General features: G+C 42.4%; 1 long non-coding RNA gene across 1 annotated transcript in view; it reads right to left on the reverse strand.

Annotated features, from left to right (window-relative positions):
- The window catches only part of LOC140511010 (uncharacterized), a 76,932-nt gene that overhangs the window by 31,798 nt on the left and 19,875 nt on the right, over positions 1 to 25,259 (reverse strand). The gene's annotated exons all lie outside the window — the stretch shown is intronic.

Here is a 25,259-nt window from a genome sequence, read left to right on the forward strand (position 1 = left end):
TCCCAGCCCAGATTGACAAAAATGTCTCTGCTACAGAAGTTCTTAACCCTCAAAGAGTCTATGGATAGATCTAAATTTCAATGGGGGGGGTGGAAATGACTTTTATTTTCACTCACATTTGATTTCTTTTGCACTCCTACGTATTTTATTTTATGCATTTAAAAACACAATTCTGAGAAGGGGTACATAGACTTCACTAGACTCCATGAAACCTTCCTTGACTACCAGCATTGTATCTGTTTCATGAGAGAGTGTGTGTGTCTGTGTGGAATTCCCTTATCCGCTACTAGGGGGACTGGTTCTCTGAGAGTAGGATCTGGGGACAGGGAGGGCCTGGATCAACTTTATCTCTATTTCTGCCAGAAGGGTCTACAGGTCAAAAAAAAAAGGTTAAGAACCCTGTCCTCCTTCCTACCTCACAAGGAGGTTGTGAAGGTATTATTTAGTAAACTTGAAAGTGTTTTAGAAATAGGAGTTATTACTCATGGTTTTCAAAAGTTCACTTCTGCTTTTCCTATCCTCCTCACCCAGGGCCTAAACTAAGTACCTCCTCAAGGAGAGCAAAGAGAGTCCCAAGGTGAAGAATATTATGAGAGTCACAGAATCCTAGAAATTCTGGGATAACAGGGGGCATCTAGTGTAACCCATTCCCCAATGCAGGAAGCCCCTCTGCAGCCCTCTCTCACAGGGAATGCATCCCATTCCACCTGGGGATAAAATTGTTAGGATTCCTCCCTGTGATGGAGCCCTGCTCCAGTTCTGTGGGGGCCTGGTCTCCCTTCCATGACCTCCCTTCAAATATTTAAAAGACTATTAGCATGCCCTTCCATCCCTCCAAATCTTCTCTCCTTCAGGCTAAAGATCTCCCCATCAGACCTTGGCTAGCCTAGCCTCTGGTCTCCTCCCCTTCCTGGAAGCTCTCCAGCATGTCAATTTTCTTCCTAAATCATAATGTTCAGATCTGGAAACAACACTGAAAATGGGGTCTGACCAAGGCAGAGAACACTGGATTCATCACCTGTCTTTCTCCGGCCATTGAACATGGTATATCAATCACTGAGCCTCCCCGCACTCCATCCCCTACAACTGCCCTAAAAGAGACAAGTCCTCCCTCAAATGAAGGATTCAGCCACCACCAGCCTTGTCTGTGCTCCAGCCCCCTCCGATCCTCTCTGGCAGCAAGGAAGAGCCCTATCTAGGAAATGTCAGAAACAAGCGATTCTCTTTGTCCCTGCTGGCATCAGCTGGGCCAGGCCCCACAGCTGGCACACAGCTTTCCAGCTGTTCCAGGAATCTAACAACACCCCTGTTAGAGTCAGGCATTTGGGAGAGTGCCACTCATTTGACCAAAGTCCTCTTACAATACTCTCTCATATGTTCCATGAAGCAACCATAGGAGGTAATCAGGATAGGAATTATTATCCTCATAATTCATGGATTGGGAAACTGAGGCCTGGTGAGGGGAAATGACCTACCTTTGCTGCTTCTCCCTCCCAGAATGCCATCCAAGAAAAGCCCTCTTTCCTATTCTCCTCAAACTCCTACTCAAAACTAACCAGTCTTTAAGGTCTTCCTCCTCCATGAAACCTTCCTTGACTTACCAGCATTGTGTCTGTTTCATGAGTGAGTGTGTGTGTCTGTATGGAATTCTTTTCTCCTCTACTAGGGGGACTGATTCTCTGAGAGCAGAGTCTGGGGACAGGGAGGGCTTGGATCAACTCTATCTCTATTTCTCCCACAGCTAGAGATTCAGGGTTAGGTGCACAGGGAGACTCAATGAATATCTCTTGAATCTAATAGAATATTAAAAGTATTTTCCCAAGTTTTGAATGGGGCATAATTTCAGCTTTGAGGGATTACTTGGACCAGGAGTTCTTGACCTTTTGTATGTTATAGACCCTCTGGCAGTCTGGGGGACCCTCTCAGAATCATATTTTTAATTGCTTAAAATAAAATACATAGGATTACAAAGGAAACCAATTATATGAAATACATTCATCAAAATATTTTTAAATAACTTCATGAACCCTAGGTTAAGAATTTCTGGTCTCAGATGAAGAGGGAGTCAATCAAAACATCTCCTGGCTCTAATTCAGACTAACTCAATTCCTTATAGTTTGTGGAATGGATAGGGAAAATCAAACTCAGGTGTCCACTTCTCTTAAAATTATTTCTACTTTAGAGTTTACTGACTATCCTCTAGGAAGGTTCTCAGATGCAGATGTCATCACTATTTGATAGCCAGGGAAATTCAGTCAGAACATGAAGTGACCTTCCTGAGTTGTATATACAGCAAGCCTGAGTTATACCTGACACAGTTCTATGCCTGTCTATCTATCTATCTATCTTTATCTTTGCTCAGTAGTTACAGTTGTGTTCAACTCTTCATGACCCTATTTGGGGTTTTCTTGGCAAAGATACTGAAGTGCTTTGCCATGTCCTTCTCCAGCTCATTTGACAGATGAGAAAACTGAGGCAAACAAGGCTGAATAACTTACCCAGGGTCACACAGCTATGAAGTATCTGAGGTCAGATTTGAACTCAGGACTTCCTGCCTCCAGGCCTGGTACTCTATCCACTGCACCACTTAGCTGTCCTCTATCTATCATCTATTTATTTATCTCTCCAACTCTCCCTTTATCTGTCTATCTATCTATATGTTTGGGAGGGGGGTTGTAGGGAAGAAGGGTCCAGACTTGCAAAACACATTATGCATGCAATAAAAGTTTTTGGATTAATGAATAGATATATGAATGTTAAATTCAGTTCTGCAAACATTTAGATACTACTACTAATGAATGAATGAATGACAGAGTTCAACAAAACAGGAGCTCTCCTACTCCAGTCTAGCTCTATAATGACCCAAAGGAACTTTGATTAAGAATTAACATATCATTCCTGAAAATCATACAGATTACCTCTAAATTCTTAAACTTAGGTCAATGGAGATATGGTATCTTGGGAAAGCATCATATCTCCTGAGCTTGAGTCAAAGGAGCAAGGACATAAAGAGCTCTGAGGTTGGAATTAGGAAGGGCTGGGTTCAAACAACACCTCAAATTCTTACTAGTTGTGTGCCTTTGGGCGGGTCATTTCGTTTCTCTGGGCCTTGGTTTCCTCATCAGTAAAAATAAGGGGGTGGCCTCAGTGACCTCTAAGGCCCTCCCAGTACTAAGTTGGGGAGTCCGTCTCTAATCTTCATTAGACCCTGGGCAAGTTACCAAGTCCCTCCCACCTTAGCTTTTTCAGCTTTGTAGTAATGGATAGATTACTTCCTCCTCCTCTTTTTTCGTTTGGTCCGAACCTGTTATTTCATTGCTGGAGGAGCTCTTAGAATGGAAATTCTATTAAGGCAGATTAGTTGACTGTTTGTAACTTACATTCTTAGAGAGTTACCTGAGAGGACCCAAAAGTGAAGTGATTTTCCCATGATCACATGCCAGTATAATCAAAGTCTGGGCAGAGTCATTACCTCTGACAGGATCCGTCTGGTCAGAGTCAGAAGCTCAAGTCTTCCTGACTGCGAAGACAGCTCCATCCACGCCTTGCTACCCTCCCCCCAGCCCCCACCACCCCTCCTGTGCAGCTCCCAAGTGCTTAGATGTGCAATACGTAGCCTAGAGGCCTCTCTACAGAGAGTTAGAAGGCCCCACATACAGAGGTCTGCAATGACTCGCATTTTGACTCTTTTATCCATCTTGCCTGGCCTTAGGCATTGTAATAGGAAAAAAGGAGGAGAGAGGGGCACGCTGAACCCGTAACCAGAACCTGGACCTGGGTCTGAAACCTGACTCATACATATAGAGCTATGTGTCTCAGTCTCAGTGTCTTCATCTTTAAAACAGGGGTGATTATTATCTAACATGGGGTTGCTGTGAAGATAACATATGAGAATGAATGGAAAACACTCTGCTGACCATAAAACACTCTAGAAATGCCAGCTGTTCAAAAACTGAAGAAAGAACTCTGAGAATACAATGACTCATATCTCTTACATCTTAGCAGAGAGGTGGGGGACTGCAGGTGCTGAATGGGGTATACATTTTCAGATAAGCCCAAAACAACACAAATTTGTTCTGTTTAACTATGCTTTTTTTTTTTAACCAAGAGAGGACTTTTATCTGAAGACAGAGAATTAGGAGAGTAAAGGGGCAGCAACAGTGAAGCCAAAAAAAAGAGAGAGACAGAAGAAAGGAAAGAGTACCAATAAAACATTTTTAAATTACACAGAAGAGTTCAGAAGGAAGTGCAGAAGAGCAAGTCAGAGTTGGTACTACCATGTTAAATTTAATAAATTTTTTTTAAATCAGCTCTATATAATAGAGTTGTGGTATCATATATAATCCCCATACTCTGACTTTTTTAAGCAACACTACTATAATTCCACACAACTATTTGAGTTCATTCATGTTTTTCTAATTTGTCATAATTTTTTGGTTAAGTGGGCTGTTACTGTTATTATCTGCGTCCAGCACAGGGATAAAAATGGATATATAATAAATGTAAGTACAAATAAATATGGAACTGGAAGACATCTCAGAGACCACGCACTCATACTCTCTTTTGATTATTGCCAAATCCAACATACTTTTTTCAGACTTCATCCTTCTTGGTTTCTGTAGCACTTGACACTATTGACAAATTATCTCCCCTCTTATTTTCATGAGGCTGCTTTACATCTGCTCTGCTACCTGCCTGGCTGCTAATTCTCAGCCTCTTTTGCTGGTTTGTCATCCCTCACCCCCTAACTGTGGAGTTACTCCAAGTCCCTGTCCTGTGTCCTGTTCTCTTCTCTTTCTCTACACTCTCACTTGATGACCTCATCATCAACTTCCATGAGTTTAATTATCATCTCTAGGCAATGATTCCCAGAGCTATATATCCAGGCCCAAACTCTCTCCTGAACACCAGTCTTGCAATACCATTTATCTCTTGGGCAATTCATACTGACTATGCCATAAGCATGCCAAACTCAAGTCCAAGACAGAGCCCAAGATCTTCACTCTCCTCCCCAACCATACCTTCTCCAAACTTAATGATTTCTGTTGAGGGTGTTGTCATCTTTCAAGTTACCTGGGTTCATAAGCTCAGTCACCCTGAACTCTGACCTCTTTCACCCCCCATTTCCCTTCTGGTTCTATTACCTGTGTAACTTTGGATGAGATCCTTTACCTCTTTATTCCTCCAACAAAGAGAAAGCCGTCTACTCATAAACATCAAATATGAAATTATTATTCCCCTGGGATCTCCTCTGCTTACTTATCTATAAAATGAAGGACTAGTTGGCTTATAAGGTCCCTTCTAAATCTATGAGTCTATGAAATTACCTTGCATTGTCTTTGTATAGAATTTGAATCTACTTATATGTATAGTGTCATTTCCCTTGATAAAATGCAAGCTCTTATTTCCTCTTTTTTTTCTTGTGGTTTTTCTCTTTTGTTTTGATTCTTCTTTCACAACATGACTAATGTGGAGATATGTTTAATATGATTGTACACATCTAGCCTATATCAGATCACATGCCATCTTAGGGAGCGGGGAGGGAAAGGAAAGAAAAAATTTGGAACTCAAAATCTTATAAAAGTGAAAGTTGAAAACTATCTTTGCACGTGATTGGAAAAAATAAAATATTATTTAGTGGGGTGAAAAATAAAATATTCTTTTGAAAAGCATGCTCCCTGAGGGCAGGGACTTCCTTGGGTTTTTTGTCATTGTTGCTTTTTGCCTTTGTATCCCCAGGCCCAGCAAAGTATGTTGGAGCTGGTGAAGGAAGGAAGGAAGGAAGGAAGGAAGGAAGGAAGGAAGGAAGGAAGGAAGGAAGGAAGGAAGGAAGGAATGCTTGTTGATGACTTTGACAAACAAACAGAAATCCAGATCCTTGCCCAAGGTCACACAGGGAGTCCATGGCAGGGCTAGAACCCAGGCCTCCTGCCTCTAAGTCCAGGCCTTTTCCATCAGTCCAACCTTCCTCTTTCCCTTACATCATCATATTCCAGATGGCAAGTCAGTTCACAAGCAGTGTTTATGAGTGGAGGGGTTTTCCCCGAGTTGGAAGAACATACACTAAGTGGCCTTTGAGTACAAGCCTAACATCCAAGTGGAAATGACCAAAGGGTATAAATGCTGACATCTCCGGGATGGATAATATCCCACTGTGCTTACACACACATACACACACCCAGCATTCAGGGACCCTAAGCCAGACGCAAATCCCAGCTTCTAATTTGAATTACAAATTCTGTGATGGGGGAGTGTATGGAAAAAGCGCTAGATGGGAAAAACAGACTTCTTTCTTTTAAAAAAAATTCATTTTTATTGGTATCTTTTGTTTTAACATCACCTACACTTCCCAATGTATTCCTCCCTCTTCCTCTCCTAGAGAATAATACATTCTAATGAAGAATTAAAGAGGGGAGAGGGAGGAAACAATTCAGCAAAACCAACCAACTTATCAAAAACATCTGACAAAATATGCCGTGTTCCATGCTCGAAATCTCCCACCTCTGCAAAGAAGCAGGGAGAGGTGAACTCTTATATCTTTTCTTTGAAGGCAATCTTGGTCATTAGAACTTTGCAGCATTCATTTCTATAGGTGGCACAGTGGAGAGAGCACTAGGCCTGTGTCAGGAAGACTCATCTTCCTGAGTTCAAATCCACCTTCAGACACTTACTAGCTCTGTGACCCTAGGCAAGTCACTTAACCCTGTGTGCCTGTTTCATCATCTGTCAAATGAGCTGGAGAAGGAAACAGCAAACCACTCCAATATCTTTGCCAAGAAAACCCCAAATAGGGTCATGAAAAGATGGACAAGATTGAAAAATTATACAACAACGACAAAAAGAGGTTTTCAGATTATTTCATTAAGTCATAGAGGCCTCAGAGGCCTCTAGTGTGACCAGGTCCTGAATAGAAATCCCCTCTACAGCTTCCCCAAGTTTTCACCCCCCTTCAACTTGAAAACTGTCAATACTACCAGTGAGCCAAACAGTTCTACTTTTGTGGTTATTCAGTGTTTTTCAGTTGTGTCCGACTCTTCAGGACCCCATTTGGGTCCTGAGTGGTTTGCCATTTCCCTCTCCAGTTCATTTTACAGATGAGGAACCTGAGGCAAACAGGGTTAAGTGATTTGCTCAGGGTCACACAGCTAGCAAGTGCCTGAGGCTGAATTTGAACTAAGGAAGATGAATCTTCTTGACTCCAGGCCTGAGGCTCTATCCACTGTGCCACCTAGCTGCCTCAGTTCTACTTTTAGATATCTCTGATTCTTAGGAAGGTCTACCTTGTACCTTGCTAAAATTTGCCTCCCTGAGACTCCCTTTTATTGCTACTAGATCTGTCCCCCCAGGCAAAACAGAACCAATATCGTCTCCATAGTTTGCCCATGACCATCATAGGTGATTGAAAGTTAGAGATGAGGTAGATTATTCAAGGGAATGAGTTCAGAAACCCTTTCCCACTATCCTCTCATTTCCCCCCACCCACCCCTGCCCCCTCTCCCTGAGGTTATTCCCCTCTCTGGGCCTGTTTTTTCTTCTTCAGATGAAGACGTTGGTTTACATCAAAGGTTCTTAACCTTTTTGTGTGTCAGGCAGGGACCCTTCTGGCAGTCTGGAGAACCTTATAGACCCCTTCTCAGAATCATGCTTTTAAATACATAAATAAAATACAAAGATTATAAGGGAAACAATATATAAAATAAAGTTATCAAAATAATTTTTAAAAAAAAGCAAATTTGTGGAAATTGAAGGGATGTCCAACAACTGGGGAATGGATAAAGAAACTATGGTGTATGTTTGTGATGGAATATTACTGTGTTATGACAAGCAGGCTGATTTCAGGAAAACCTAGAAAGACTTACATGAACTGATGCAAAGTGAAGTGAGCAGAACCAGGACAATGTTGTACACAGTAACGTCAATATTGTACAAAGAAGAACTGTGAATGACTTTGCTATTCTCAGCAATACAGGGTCCAGGGTAATCCCAAAGAACTAATGATGATACATAGTATCCACCTCCAGACAAAGAACTGACACTGTTTGAATGCAGACTGAAGGATGCTACTTTTCACCTTCTTTCTTTCATTCTTTTTCTTTTCTTCAAGTCTTCTTGTACAAAATGACTAACATGGAAATGTTCGACATGATTGCACATGTATAACCTATATCTGACTTCTTACTGTCTCAGGGAAGGAGGAGGAGAAGGAGGGAGAAACAGAAATTGGAACTCAAAACTTTTTTCAAAATGTGGTGAAAAATTGTTTTAACATAATCAGGGAAAATAAAATATATTTTTTTAAAAAATTCATGGACCCCAGATTAAGAATTTGTGAATTTTGGATGACCTCGAAGGTCCCCTTCAGCCATAACCTTCTATGGTTCTATGCCTCATCCCCCTTGCACCCCAGATGTGTCTTTTCCAAGGCCCCACAGCTGTTCCTCTAACCCCTTCTTTTTCCCGCCCCCCCATAATGACCCCTACCTCTGCTCTACTGTGTTTCCAGGACCCCAGAGGGAAGGCAGCAGGTGCACAGAGCAGCAGATGGGTTTGTGCTGGCTGAGCCTCAGGCAGGGATCTGCCTTTTGGAAGCACTGGCTCCCACTGAGGCTGAGCCCTCCAGTTGTCTCCAACCTCCCTTCCCCATTGCCTGGAGAATGATCAGACAGCAGCCTGGTATGAGGGCTTCTTCAGGAAGCTGATTCCCCTTCCCAGGGCTTGTCACTAAAATCTTGTTCCCAGCTCCCAATACTGCCCCTGTTCCACGTATACACACACACACACACACACACACACACGCACACACACATGCACACACACACATTCCACTCTGGATTCTGAGCCAACCTTCACAGAATTACAGATTCTCAGAATTGGAAGGGGCCTGGTGGGGAGGATTGGAAGGGAGGGAGATGTGTAGGGGAAAAGGATATCTAGTCCAACCTGTATCTCAATAGATTCCTGCTACATCAGGAATTCTTAATCTAGGGTTTGCAAATTTGGGCTGTTTTGTGTTTTGGTTTTTGGTTTTACTTTTTATAACTGTATTTCTATATAATTTATTTCCTTAATAATGGGTTTAATTTCATCATATGCATTTAAAATCATCATTCTGAGAAGAGGTCGGTCCATGGTATTCACCAGACTGCTAAAAGGGCCCAGAACTCCAAAATAAAAGATGCTGCACTACTGCACCCCCTACAAGCCTCCCCTGGGCTCCTCCATGCTTGTGAGACTCCCCAGGGATGTTCAGCTGCCCACTGAGGGAATGCCCATCCTGCTTCTAGCCAGCTGTCAGTGGGAAGAAATTTTTCCTTATATCCAGCCAAGATCTGTCTCTCTGGAATCTTATCTAGAGGCAGAGCAGGCAGACACTTGTGTGGACAGGCAGCCACCCTAGCCCAAGTTATCTTCCCTCTCACCTCCCTCAAGGCTCCTCACACACTCCATCTTCCAGTCAAAATGTCTTACTTGTTGTTCCTGAAGCCTGGTCCCATGGCTAGGGTCTTGGTTCTGGAATCAGGGAACCTGGGTTCAAATGCAGCTACCACCTATGCAACCCAGCTTACCTGAGCCTCAGACACAGGCACATTAGTACTGAATATGTCCCCCAAATTTTCCTACCTCTGGATCTTTCCTCATTTCGTACTCTACTCCTGAAAGAAAGCAAAGAGGAAGAAGCAAAGAGGCCTAAGTTAGAGTGAGGGACGAATCAAGGAAGATTTTATGAAGCACCTGCTAGATGCTAGTCCTTGCTAGACACTGGAAATACAAAGACAAAAAGGAAGGAAAGAAGGAAGGAAGGAAGGAAGGAAGGAAGGAAGGAAGGAAGGAAGGAAGGAAGGAAGGAAGGAAGGAAGGAAGGAAGGGAGTCTTTGTCCCCAAGGTGCTGATAAATTCCACTTCTAAAATGTGCTAACTACATAATAAATAAGAAGTCACTCTCACAAAGCTTCAGTTTCCTCATCTGCAAAATGGGGCTTTGACAGCTATAGTTTCTACTTGATAAGGTTTTTGTGAAACTCAAACAAGACAAGGAGATTCAAGGGCTTCCCAAGCTATTCAAATATTAGTTAATGATAATAATGGCTCACCTTTCCAATACACTTTACAATTGGCAAACTGCTTTCCTCACAATCACCCTGAGGTGCAGCATGTGCCTACACTCTTAGAGAAGCACAGTATAGGTGAAAAATGTTGGATTTGGACTTGCATGAACTGATGCTGAGTGAAGTGAGCAGAACCAGGAGAACACCGTACACAGTTACAGCACATTGTGCAATGATTAACTTTGCTAGAGCTAGCTCTTCTCAGCAATGCACTGATCTAAGACAATTCCAAAAAGAATCACAATGGAAAATGCTATCCACATCCAGAGAAAGAACTATGGAGTCTGAGTGCAGATTGAAGAATACCGTTTTTCCTATTTTGTTTTTGTTTTCTTTCTTGGAGTTTTTCCCTTTGGTTCTAATTCTTCTTTACAGCACAATGTGATTCTGTGACATTCAGCTTTTATTATAGTCCAACTCTCACAACAATATATTGCTACTGAACAAAAACATAGCTTTGATTATACAAATCTTTGTCAGCAAGGTGATATCTCTGGCTTTTTAGCATATTGACCAGATTTGCCATAGCTTTCCTTCCAAGAAGCAAGCTTCTTTTAATTTCCTGGCTGCAGTCATCATCTGCAGTGATCTTTGAGCCCAAGAATATAAAATCTAATACTTTTTCCATTTCTTTTCCCTCTATTTCCCAGGATGTGATGGAACCAAAATCTTAGTCTATTTTTTATGTTAAGCTTCAAGTCAGCTTTTCCACTCTCCTCGTTTACCTTCATCAAGATGCTTCTTAATTCTTCTTAATTTTCTGCCAAAAGAGTGATATCATATGCATATCTGAAATTGCTGATATTTCTCCCAGCAAACTTAAGTCCAGATTTTGATTCATCCACCCTGGCATTTTGCATGATGTCCTCTGCATATAAGTTAAATAAACAAGGTGACAATATACTACCTTGTGGTAATCCTTTTCCAATCTTAAACCAATCAGTTATTTCATGTTTGATTTTAATTATTGCTTCTGGGCCCACATACAGGTTCCTCAGGAGACAAGCAAGATGAACTCGTACTCCCATCATTTTGAGGACTTGTTACATTTTATACTGTGATTCACAGAGTCAAAGGCTTTAGCGTAGCCAATGAAGCAGAAGTAGATGTTTTTTTCTGGAACTCACTTGTTTTCTCCATAATCCAGTGAATGTTGGCAATTTGGTCTCTAGTTCCTCTGCCTCTTAGAAAACAAGCCTGCACTTCCGGTCATTCTTGGTTCAAATATTGCTGAAACCTAGCTTGCAGAATCTTAAGCATAACCTTGCTGGCATGTGAAATGAATGCAGTTGTTCAGTAATTTGAACATTCCTTTCCCTTGTCTTTCTTTAGGATTAGCACATCAACTATTTTTTTCCAATTCAGAGGCCACTGTTGTGTTTTCCAAATTTGCTGCCATATTGAATGTAGCTCTGTAACAGCATCATCTTTTAGGGTTTTAAATAGCTCAACTGGAATTTCATCACCTCCACCGGTCTTATTTTAGCAACGCTTTCTAAAGTCCACTTGACTTCATTCTCCAGAATGTCTGACTCTAGATCAGTAACCACACCATTATGTTTTTGGGTGATGTTAAGATTTTTCTTGTACAGTTCTTCTGTATATTCTTACCATCTCTTCTTAATCTCTTGTACTTCTGTTCAGTCTCTACCATTTTGGTCTTTTATCATGCCCATTTTTGTGTGAAACTTTCCCTTGATATTTCTAATTTTCTTGAAGAGATCTCTTGTCTTTCCTGTTGTAATATTTTATTCTATTTCTTTTTATTGCTTATTTAAGAAAACCTTCTTATCTCTCCTTCCTATTCTCTGGAATTCTACATTCAGTTGTATCTCTACAAAGAGGTAATTGGACTAGATGACCTTTAAGGTCTAAATCCATGGGGCAACTAGGTGGTACGATGGATAGAGCACCAGTGCTGGAGTCAGGAGGACCTGAGTTCAAATCTCACCTCAGACACTTGACACTCCCTAGCTGTGTGACCTTGGGCAAGTCACTTAACCCCAATTGCCTTATCCTGGGTCATCTCTAATCATCCTGATGAATATCTGGTCACTAGATTCAGATGGCTCTGAGGGAGAAGTGAGGCTGGTGACCTGCACAGCCCTCCCTCGCTCAAAACAAAGTCAAGTGCAAGTCATGTCATTATTTCTCTGATGGCATGGTCTTCTTCAGCAACGAAGGATACACACACACACACACACACACAAACATTCAGTTGTGTATATTTTCCCTTTCTGCTTTATCTTTCACCTTCCTTCTTTTCTCAGCTATTTGTAAAGACTCATCAGACAGTCATTTTGCTTTGCTGCTATTCTTTTTCTTTGGAATGTTTTTTGTTGCTGCCTCCTGTACAGTGTTGTGAACCTTTGTCCTTTGTTCTTCAGGCACTCTATCTACCAGATCTAATCCCTTGAATCTATCCATCACCTCCATTTCATATTCATAAGGGATGTTATTTAGGTCACACCTATATGGTCTGATGACTTTCCCTACTTTCTCTGATTTAAGTCTGAATTTCACAATAAGAAGCTCTTGATCTGAGCCATAGTCAGCCCCAGGTCTTGCTTTAACTGACTGTGTAGACCTTGTCCACCTTTGGCTGCAATGTATATAATCCATGTGATTTCTAAATTGACCATCTGGTGATGTCCATATGTAGAGTCACCTTTTGGTTTGCTGAAAAAGAGTGTTTGTTATGACCAGCAAGTTATCTTGACAAAACTCTATTAGTTTCTGCCCAGTTTCATTTTATGTTCCAAGGCCAAACTTGCCTGTTATTCCAATTATCTTTGTTTCAGTCATGTCCAACTCTGTGTGACCCCATTTAGGGGCTTGGGGGCAAAGATATTTGAGTAGTTTGCCTTTTTCTTCTAAACTCATTTCACAGTTGAGAAAACTGAGGCAAATAGGGTTAAGTGACTTGCCCAGGATCTCACAGCTAGTAAGTGTCTGGGGTGAGATTTGAAATCAGGTTCTCCTGACTTGAGGGCTAGCATTCAAGTGTTCTCTCCAACACCTAAGCATTCTTAATCCCATTCTTTCAGTCCTTATCACATTCTCTTGCATAGTTATTTGCATCTATTTTTATCTTCTCTGATGCTGTCCTTGTAACAAGATGGAGAAGTATAGACTAGATAAAAATGCAATTGGGTATATGAAGAATGGATTGAATGGCTAGATCCAAGACATCCATTAATGACCTGATGTCTACTTGGAAGGTCCTAGTGGAGGGCCCCACTAGTGTGCTTGGCCCTGTGATGTATAACCTTTTTATCAGTGGCTTGGATAAAGAGATTGACAAGACCTCATCAAAGGTGCAAATGATAACCAGGTGAAAGAGATAAACTAACAAGAGGAATGATTATGACATTTGATTCCCACAACTCAACTTCAGGAGTACAAAATGGGAAAGATGTGGCTTATAGCAGTCATCTGGGAAAAGAGTTGGGGGTCTCAGTGGACTTCTAGCTTGATATGAGTGACTTCATTCAATTCATTTGAATGAAGTGATTCTGGCAGTCAAAAAAACTAATGACATCTTAGACCAATAAGAAGTCAGAAGGTAGGAGGTAAGCAGTGTTCTGGTAAATGAACTCTCCAAAAACATAGAATATACTTTTCAGTTTAATTTCTCACAACTCTCTCCATCACTTTCTTAAGTCTAGACCATTCACAAAACAATCAATTGCGCCCTGATTTTAGCCTTTGTAAATGTTCACACTGAAAATTTAACAATCAACTTTCTTGAGCTGTCTTCAGGTCACCCCTATGATAGTTCCACCACCCTCTACTCTGGTCAGACCAGTTCTGGGGTTTGGGGTTCAGCTCTGGTTTCTATTTTAAGCACACTGATAAGTAAGAGATCATTCAGAGGAGGATGAACAGGATGGTAAAGAGCCTGAGGGTCATGCAACATGAGGACTAGTTAAAGGAACTGAGCTAGCTGAAGGAATTCTTGTTCAGATGCAGGGAGGATGCCATGATTTCCAAGGTCACTTCGACTCTGGCATTTTGTTCTATGCGTGTGAGTGTTCTCTCATGGGAGCTGCCAAGGGCAGGGCCTTGGCTTCTCTCCCTCCACCCAGGCACTTGAAAGGGCCAGTTGCAAACATGGCAGAAGGGAAAAAAATACTAAATGAAAGAAGAACCAAATGTTCCAGTTTTCTAAAAAGAAAAGACAATGGCTCCTGCAAACTGGAGACCAGTGAGCTTCCCTTTGGTTCCTAGAAAATTTCTAGAATGGATTCTTCAGTCAAAAAGCATTTATTAAGCACCTTCTATATACCACGTACTGTGCTAAACACTGAAAATATAAAGAAAGTCTAAAGATATTGTCTGCCCTCGATGGGCTTACTTTCTAATGAGGACAACAACATGCAAACAATTATACTCTGGGCAAGTCACTTAACACTATCTGCCTCAGTTTCCTCATCTGTAAGATGAGCTGGGGAAGGAAGTAAAGCCACTCTAGCATCTTTGCCAAGAAAACCCAAAAAGGGTCATAAAGAGTCAGACACAACTGAAACAAGGGAACAGCAGAGATACAGAGTGTGAAAATGAAATAAAGTGTTAGATTTGGAGTAAGGAGCCCTGGGTTCAAATCTACCCTCTGCTACTATGTGGCCTTGGGCAAACCACTTAAGCTCTGTGAGCTATTAGCTCATTTTTTAAGAATGAAGGTAGTAGGACAACAGTCCAGTGGTGAAGAAAGCATCTGATGATGTACTGTGTCCATATCAGTTATTACTATCTTTCAAAAATTGTCATCATAGGAAGGAATCTGAGAGATCACCTAATACAATCCTTCTTTTACAATGGCTTAACTTGGGCCCAGAAAGGTAAGTTATTTGCCTAATGTGTACCATACAGCTAGTAAGTACCAGAACCTGGATTAGAACCTAGCACTACTGACCCCAAGTCCGGTGCTCCCTTCATGTCCATCACACCACCCTGGCTACATATGGGTCATCCACTACGACCCCAAACCTGCTTCCATAGCATAGTACATAAGCCTAATATTCAGGATCCTTTCAACTGCTAGCCTCGATCAAAGGGCAATGCCGCCCCCGAGCCTCTGATTCACAAGCTGATCTCACCACAATGCCATGTGGGCGCAACCCCTGGAAGTCATTAGGGAATCCTTTAGAGGCTTCTAAAGAACAGTAATTATTATCACTATTATTATCATCTTCATCACCATCATCCGCAAGAGCAATTATCCACCACTTTTTGAGCTTTTCCCCACCAAGAATAGGCAAGTTGGATTTGAAGAGAAACCTGGGGAGCGAAACCAACGAGAGAATGGGCCCTGGGCCCCAGCCCCACCGTTCTGCCTAGGGGGCCTTTGCTTGGCAGAGAGCTCTTTCACAGCTCCTGGCCCCAGGGATTCTGAGAACCCAAAGTATCAGGAGCAGGGACCCAAGACTGTTGACAACAGACTGTGTGCACTAGATTCAGGGTGAGATGGAGACTTCACAATTATTTACTGAATTGGAGCTGTTGAGACAGCCCATCTGGATTGATCCAATCAGATAAAACCTTTTTCCACCAAAGCTTTCAGTTTTTACCTCAGCACACTCTACCTCCAGGGTTCTTTGCCTTTTTGTGTGTCATAGACTCTTTGGGCAGTCTGGAGGACCCCTTTTCGGAATAATGTCCTCAATACAAAGAAATACAAAGAAAATCAATTTTATACCTCTCAAAACATTAATAAAGCAAACCTAATAAACAATCCTAAAAATAAAATTAATATTTTATATTACAGTATTATATTATATTACATATAATATTATATAATAATATTAAGATATTAATTTTAGGAGTTCACTGCGCCCAAAAAATCCCTTTATGGGCTCTAGGTTAAGAACTCCTTCTCTATGGAGGAAAATATTTGTCCAGTCTATGGACAGAGGAAGAGTTCATGACCAAGCAAGGAACAAAGAGGTTCACGGGAGATGAGATGGACAATTTTGATTAAATAATATTTAAAAGTTTGTTTATAAGCAGAGCCAATTCAAGTGAAACTAGAAGAAAAGAAAAAAATGGGGGGGCAGGGTGGAATCTTTACTTCAGATTTCTCTGTTAAAGGTCTCAGTGCTAAGATACATGGAAAAATGGTTTGAATTGACAAGAATAAGTCATTCTTCAACAATCAAAGGATATGAATAACGAGTTTTCAAAGGAAGAAATCTAAGCTTTCAATAGCCATATGAAAATGCTCTAAATCACTATCAATTAAAGAAATGTGAATTAAAACAATATTGAGGTTTCACCTTACACCCATCAGATTGGCAAATTTGACCAAAGAAAATGGAAAATGACAGATGGTGAAGGGACTGTGGGAAAACAGGCACTGTTGGTTGAGCTATGAACTGGTCCTGCCATTCTGGAAAGCAATTTGGAACTATGCCCCAAAAGCTGTTAAGCTGTGCATACCCTTTGACCCAGAGTCTGTGCCCTAAAGAGATCAAAGAAAGAGAAAAAGAACCTACACATAAAAAAATATTTGTAGCAGCTCTTTTTTGCAGTAGCAAAGATCTAGAAACCAAGGGAGAGTCCATACATTGGGAAATGGCTGAAAAAGTTGTGGTATATAAATGTAATGAAATATTATTGTGCTGTAAGAACCAATGAAGGGGATGACTCCATGGAAACCAGGGAAGACTTGAATGGACTGGTGCAGAGTGAGGCGAGCAGAACCAGAAGAACACTAACAGTATTATAAAGACAATTTTGAAAGACTGAAGAACTCTGATAAACCACAATTCCAGAGGATTCATGATCAAATTTCCCACCTCCAGAAAGAGAGGCAATGGCTTCAGTCTAAGATTGAGGCAAATTTGTATGTGGCCAATGCTGGAATTTTTTTCTTTTTGCTTGACCGTACATTTTTGTAACAGCTTTTGGTTTTTCTCGCTTTCTCAATGGTGAGCAGAAAAGGATATAGACCTGAAAATAAAATAAAATTGAACTTTAAAAAAAAATAGCCCTTCTTCTACCTTGTAAAGCAGTTATTTTACAGCCCCACCCCCACCCCCACCCATCTTCACCATTAGATTGTGTCCGTCCTTTGTTGCCAAAGACCATTACATCAGAGAAATAATGACATGACTTGCACTTGACTTTGTTTTGAGTGAGAGAGGGCTGTGCAGGTCACCAGCCTCACTTTTCCTCCAGAGCCATCTGAATCCAGTGATCTGATATTCCTCAGGATGACTGGAGATGGCCCAGGATGCACTGGGAGACCTTGACTCCTTTAGGCCAAGGTCTATGCAGGTACTCATTTAGGGTGAGGTGATGCCCATTTTCTTTAAGAAGTAGTCAGGGCATGGTCACTTTAATAAGGCAATGAAAAGAAAGACATCAGGCTGTGAGGGAAACACCAATAGTTACTACTGATAATCACTCTAAAGCCAGGAGGGTCCAGAAGACAGCCTTTAGGTGGGGGGCAAGGGCCCCATGGTGTCTGAGCTTCAGAGTGCAGTAGGCTCAAGGTTCAGGGAAGAGAAGGGGAGGGAAGGGAAAGGAAGGGAAGGGAAGGGAAGGGAAGGGAAGGGAAGGGAAGGGAAGGGAAGGGAAGGGAAGGGAAGGGAAGGGAAGGAAAGGGAAGGGAAGGAAAGGGAAGGGAGACTAGACAGTAACACCCAAGTCACCTTTTGGTCATCCAAATTAACCTTCCTTTGGAAAGGAGAAGGAAGGGGAGGAGGAGATGGACAGGAGAGGAGGAGCTGAGTCTACTCATAGGGTTGTGTTCGTCCTTTGTTGCCAAAGAAGACCATGCCATCAGAGAAATGGACGTTTAAGTCAGTACCTGCACAGACCTTGGCCTAAAGAAGTCAAGGTCTCCCAGTGCATCTTGGGTCATCTCTAGTCATCCTGAGGAATATCAGATCACTGGATTCAGATGGTTCTGGAGGAGAAGTGAGGCTAGTGACCTTGCACAGCCCTCCCTCACTCAAAACAAAGTTATGTGCAAGTCATGTGATCATTTCTCTGATGGCATGGTCTTCTTCAGCCATTAGATTATCACCTCCTTAAAGGTAAGGACTCTTTCGTCTTTCCACTTTTGTATCCCAGTGATGACCATGAAATTTTGCACAGAGTAGGTACTTCAATAACATTGCCTGGGATGAATTCCTTCCTTATCTCTGACTTTCAGATTCCTCACCTCTTCCAAGATGTCCATCAATCCACAGGTATTTATGAAGCATCCACTATGTGTTACAAATACAATGCATGAAACTATCCTCACTCACAAAGATCTTACCAGGGAACCATTAGATGGATAGATTCAGAGAGATAAGTATGCACACAAAAACATACACACATATTGAAGAAAAGAAATAGCTTGAAGGGATGGTTGGGTCTAGTGAAGGGTATTTAAGGATGGGGGAGACTTGGTCATGTTTGAAGGCATCATGGAAGGAACCAGTAAACAAGGAAAGACTGAAGATTGGAGAGAGAAGGGAGATGATCGGGGATGCATCAACTGGAGAAGATGGAAGGGGATGGGGCCAAGGGCACATGAAGAGGATTTGACCTTGACAATGAAAAGGGCCACCTCGTTGTCAGAGACTGGGGGAAAAGAAGAGAGAATGGGACCAGATGTCAAGGGATTTGGAAATGGTAAGAACAGCCTCAATTAGAGTCCTTGTCCTCAATTAGCGCTCTTGACCTCAAATGCTCCTGGGGATCTTTGTCTGTGAGCTTCTTTGTCCACTTCTCTTCATAACTTGTATCTCACTTATCTCTACCTGTCTTCTCCTTAACCCTTCCCAGTAGAATATAAGCTCTCAGAGGGCAGGGTCTGTCTCATTTTGTCACTCAGAATGGGGCCTAATACAGACGAGATGTTTAATAAACATGTGTTGGATTGAATTTGTTGTTGAATTTTTCTAACCAGAAAACTATGAAAATCCCCTCCTTTATCCAGAACCTCTGAGCAGACTTCTCTCTCCAGTCTGGCCCTGACCTGCCTGTGAGAGAGTCCAACATGGTCCTTGTGCCAAGCTCTAGTACAGTTTTCTCTATGCCATGCTGACTTTTGAAAGTTTGCAAAACATCTCATAAAAGTTATCTTACTGGGTCTTCTCTGCTCTATCTAAACAGGGCTACTCATATCTCTAAACACATCCTTTGATCTCCTGCCCCCATGTCTTTTTTCACATGATCCTCTAAGCCTAGAATTTTCCTTCTCCTCTTCTTCTTCCCCATCCTTCAAGGCCCAGTTCCAATGTCATTTCCACCATGAAGCCTTCTCAGATTTTCAAATCCTTCCCTCCCCAAACTCAGTGTGTTCTTTCCCTCTCCAAAGGGCTTTCTTTGGGTCCAATGGAAATAATCCAGATTAAGACCTGGCTTAAATTGCTCACTCTGATTCTTAACAGCTGTGTTATCTTAGAAAGAGGCTTCACCTCAGGTTCCTCATTTGAAAATTGGGAATAAGAATGTTTGTAGTATCTTAGTGCTCTGCCTCAGTTTCCTAATCTGTAAAATGAAGAGGAGGAGGTTTAGACTCGTGGCTTCCAAGGTTCCTTCCAGCTCTAAATATGTGATGCTATGTTCTCCCTCACACAACTGTTGGGAGGGAAGTTTTTTTTGTTTTTGTTTTTTTGTAAAACACAAAAGGAAGGAATGTAGGAAGAAACATGGGATACTATTATTAGTCTTTCTCTTAACACTCCACACACAGGTTAATATTGGTACCCAGAACATAGAAAGCACATGGAGGATTTAATGGGAGAGCATGGATGGACAAGAATGGGCCGAGAAAAGAAGAGCTGGCAATCTTGCCTGTAACACTTACTGGCTATGTGAACCTGAGGCTCTCTGAGTCTCGGCATCAGCTTGCACCAATGGAGGGAGTGACCACATCAGAGAAAGAAAGAGAGATCGTGGATCTGTGGAAATATTAAAGTATCCACCTCTCTATGGCTCTGAACCCATTTTGCTGGGTGTGTGCTCAAGTCAACCCACAGCTAGAGCTGATTGTGAAATTTTCAGTATGAATATTTACACTTTAGAAATCAGTGAACACTGAAAATCAGGGCTTGATTTACTGTTTTGTGGATTGGCTAGACTTGGAAAATTATGCAGAAAATGTTAATGATGCAAATTAAAATTTAGTGTCAAGGTTACTTTTTTTTTTTTTTGAAGAGCTGGTTGTTCAACGTTTCCCAGCACACCCCTGTAAGTTGTATTTGTTTTATCTGTTTATCTCTTACTTCTCCCTCCCATTCTGAGGACTCTGAGAGGAAACAGGCTCATCCATCTCTACCGTTCCCCCTGTGCCTAACACATCTGCCTGTCTATAACCGCTGCTTAATAGATGTCTATTGAAAACATGAATTAACTAACTAATGAATAAATGAATGCCACCACTTTGGGAGTTAGACAAGGCAGGAGAAATGAACCCTATTTTACAGATGGTGGTACTCAGCATCTTTCTGATTTAGTGTGGTACAATGGAAAGGGCCCTGGATTTGGGGACAGAGAACCTGGATTCAAATGCTGGCTTTGTCCCTTACTACCAGCTAACATTTCTAGGAGGCCTTAAGATTTGCAGCACGCTTTACATGTTATGATCTCACCTGGTCCTCACAACAACCCTGAAAGGTAGGTGCCAGGATTATCCTCATTTTATAGATGAGGAGAACTGAGGTTCAGAGAAGTTGTGACTTTTCCCAGGATCACAAGGCTGGTCAGAGTCTGAGGGAAGATTTGAAAATGAGTGTTTTTTGACTCCAAGACCAACACTCAGTTGTCTATACTACATAGCTACTTTTGACCTTCAACATGCCCATCACCCTCAGTTTCTCCATCTGTAAAATGGGATGCTTCCCAACTTAAAATCTCTTATCCTGGGGCCCTGAAGCTCCAACGCGCAACAAGGGTCACACTGGGCACCTGGATGAGGACAGGGGTGCTCCCAGGCAGTTTGTCCTCTTCTGAGGGAGATAACTAGGCATGGAGTTATAACAGAGACTACAGGGGTGGAGGAGAGCACCAGCAGAGCTGCCTCTTCAGCACTTAGAAGGCCCCCCACTGCCCTAAAAAAATGGATGTGGAGAACCCAAAGAATGAAAGAGATAATGGCGGCATTCCAGGTAATAATAAAAATAATTATCCATATTTTGATAGCTTTTCTGGCTTACAAAGTCCTAGAAGGGATATAGCTCATTTCTCATTTTACTGATGAGGAAGCTGAGGCCCAGAGAGAGGTTAAAAATGAGTCATGCAAGGTCATACAGCTGATAAGTGGCAGAGTCAGGATTTGCACCTGGAGCTTATGACTCCAAGGTCAAGACCCTTTCAACTATGCTATGCCGTTACCATTCCAGGTATGAATGGAAGAGACCTGGGGGAGAGAGCAGTCTCCCCAGGATCCTGCCTGTGGAAATAGCCACCTACTTTGTGAGCAGGGCCTAAGCCAACAGTGTTGGTTTCCCTCTATGCTATTAGCTCTCACTTGACAGGACATGTCTGTTCCCCCAGGGATGAAGAAGAGGAAAGGAAACCCAAGTGTCACTTCACAAGTACCCACCCCTGAAGAGGTTTGGTGGAGACTTAGAGATCCCAAGATAAAAGACCCCTCTAAGTTTACAAGTATCATTAAGCATCACTATACCCATCCAGGGGTGGAGGCCCCACAGTTACTCCCAACTCAAGTGTGGGAATATGTAGGCACATGTGCACATACACATTCACATACACAAGCACACACCCTCTCTGTCACACACACACACACACACACACACACACACACACAGCCTAGCCTGACTAGGTTCTCCTCAATTTAAAGGCAGTTTCTTAGGGGTGTTTCCAATATTCCCAGCCCATGTGATTCCCAAGGATCACCTTCCATCATTCAATCATTCATTCAACAAACATATGTCAAGCATCTCCTATTGGATACAGCATAGTCTCTCTCAAGGTGTTTTCCATCTAATAGGCAGGAGGACTGTGGGGATGGGGGGAAAGTAGGTTGGGGATACAGGAAAGGGGGCATTTTAACCAATGACTGCATGCAAAAGGAACTGAGAGCCAGGCAAAGGGAAAAGAAGAGGAGAACTTTGAGGAGGAAGAAATTGCTTTCACCAGGAGTTGGACTCAGGTTAAAAAAAGACCCTTTGCTCCATGGGAGCTTCAAGTGAGAGGGTCAGACTCCATAAACTTTCAAGGAGGGGTCAGTATTGCCACACTCTGTTGTATGTGGGTATATGTAGTAAGCCTTAGTCTGCCAAAACCCAAGGAAGAACTTCATGATAATTCTCCCTGGTAAGGAGGGAAAGAAACAAACTTTTATTAAGAGTTTACTATGTGCCAGGCATTCTGCTAAATGCTTTATAAATGTTTAATTAATTAACTTAACTTAGTTAATTTAATACTCACAAGAACCCTGAGAGGTAGGTGCTATTATTATCCCCATTTTACAATTGAGGGAAACTGAGGCAGGCAGTGGTCAAGTAAAGATTTGCCCAGGGTCACACAGGTAGTAAGTGTCTGAGGGTGGATTTGAACTCAAGTTTTCCTGATTCCAAGTCCAACATCCTATTTGCTGTACCACCTAAATGCCCCCCATCAATATCTCAGTCCAAGTGAAACTCAGGGGATGTGGAGGGGATTCCTTCCCTGAAAGGGAGGTTGGACTACATGCTCTCTGGGGATCCTTTACTTTAGAGTCTGGGATTCTAAGATCCCGGAATTCCCTACATGGGTTATATTGACTTGTTCAAGCATCAGGCTCATCATTGATCCGGCTCTCACCCTGTCCAGTCTTCCATAGAGGAACTGAACTTCTAAATCCAATTCATTTCAATTTGACAAACACTAAGTGCCTATTAAGTGCAGGGAAACCAGGCCTCAAGCTTCTCTCAGACACACACTGACTGCGTCACCCTGGCCAAGCTACCTAGCCTCTCTATACTGGGCAATTCTTACTATTAGTGGCAAAGAAGATAGCAATCCACACTGGTCTCAAACAATTAGGAATTTCCTATATTAACAAAATCACTATTTCTCTGTTCAGCGTGTGTTCGGTCTGGGGATACAGAGATGAGGATGGGGGGGATGTCTACCCTCAAAAATCTAATAGAAGGAGGAAGCTTGGTCATCTCCCAAGAGGAAGGGAAAGAGGTTCAGTGATAATGCTCACAATGTCTGCACACTTTGGGGGCAGGAGTGTGTGTGTGTGTGTATATGTGTATGTGTATGTGTCTGAGTTTATATATGTATGTGTGAGAGAGAGAAAAAGAGAGAGAAAGGGAGAGAGACAGAGACAGAGAGAGAAAGAGAGAGAGAGGGATAGAGAGACCCAGAGAGAGACAGAGACAGAGTCAGAGAGAGAGAGAGAGAGAGAGAGAGACAAAGAGAGAGAAAGAGAGGAACACTCAGTGTGAACAAAGATTGGCAGAAGGCAGAAGGAAGAGGAGACAAGAGAGAAATGCAGATAACGAACTTGAAGAACACCCAGGGAGGGAGAATCCCCTTCACATGGGGAATGAGAATCAGAGATAACTTGATGAAGGAGATAAAACCTGAGCTGGACTTTGAAAGAAGAAAAGGATTTCAGCTAGGGTCAGACAAGGAGGACTTCAGACATGGAAGAAAGCTCTCCTAGAAAGTAGAGCGAATGCTAGAAATGGATGAAGCTAGGCTGTAGAAGACCAGTCTCAGCAGGCAAAGCGATTGGTAAGTTTTATCCTATTCTCTCCCACTCTTGGTTTCCTCCAAGATCCGTCGCAGCCCTATTTCCTCTGACACCACCAAAGTCAGTTACACAGCCAGTAAGAGAACTTTATTGAGTTCCATTGTGGGATCATAGAAACCTCTTGGTGGAGAGCCTCTCCCCATCCCCCTCCTAGAGCTGGGGCTGGGAAGGATGTGGCAACAATGGGCCATTCTCCCCCAGTTCAACACCTCTAAGCTGCAGGGCCCAAATCTATTACACAAAAGTCAGAGAAAAGAGTGAGGCTGTGGAAGGGACTCCTCTCCCGGTGAGCAAATTTTTCTCTCCAGAGCCTAGCACAGTGCCTGAGGGTACAATAGAGGGCATTAGTAATAATAAGTCCCTGTTGAACTAAATCAGGCAGGACATGGAATGAGTCTTGAAAGACTGGAGAATGAAACACACTCTATACATCCAAAACACCCTGCTGTCACCTGGAATTAAAACCAGTTACAATTATGATGACATTTTGAGGCTCAGTTATTTAACACCAAGGCTTTTCCATTTTCTGGCCTCAGTTCCCTCATCATCTATAAAAAGAAGGGAATGGTGATCTCTAAAGGAGGCCTCCCAACTCTAAATCCTATGATACCTTGTGAAATTTTTGAGAATTTCCCATCATTTCTCTGTGAGACCTGGAATCATTCTAGATATCCCAAATGGTGCCCCAAATGTCACTTAATTTCTCCAGGATTCCTTTACTTCATCTATAAAATGAAGGGGCTGGACTCTGCGGCCTCTCAGGTCCCTTTCAGCCCCAAATCTATGCCCACCAGACTAGCTCAGGTTGCTGGTGGGGCTGCGACAAGTGGTCCCATCAGATCCCTGGCAAGATATCTTCTACATGGGTGCCTCCGTCCTAAGTGATCTGGGCACAAGCCCTTAGCTGTGTCAGGGGGAGACAGACAGCATGTCCCCATAAGCTTAAAGGTTGTCTGCACTTTGCAAAGCGAATCCTTGTGACAAGTCTACGAGGCAGGCCAGGGCAGAGGTGATTCATTCCACTTCAAAGATGAGGAAACTCTGAGAGGTTCTGAGGGGCAGAATTGCTGGCAGGCCAAATAACAAATGAAGGGCATGAGAGGGTTATGTGACATGAAAGCAGGCCCCTAAATGTCTTCCCATTGATTAAAAACACTCAAGAAATGAGTTGTTATTATCCTTTTATTTATTTTTAAAGAACTTACAAGTCCCTTGGTTAAAGGGAACTCCAGATTGAAGATTAATGCAGGTCTGAACCAAGCACGCTCATAGACCTAGATGTGGCTGGAACATTTTAGACCAGCCTCCCTCTTTTAGAGAGAAGCTGAAGGCTAGGGCGGGAAAGCAGTTTACCTAAGATCCCTCAGAGGAATCAGCACCAGAGTTGGAATTTGAACCCATGTCTTCTGATCCCAGAACTAGACTGTTCTTTAAAGAATCTC

This window comes from Notamacropus eugenii, chromosome 6 (genome assembly GCF_028372415.1).
Source record: "Notamacropus eugenii isolate mMacEug1 chromosome 6, mMacEug1.pri_v2, whole genome shotgun sequence".
In the NCBI taxonomy this organism is placed as follows: Eukaryota; Metazoa; Chordata; class Mammalia; order Diprotodontia; family Macropodidae; genus Notamacropus; species Notamacropus eugenii.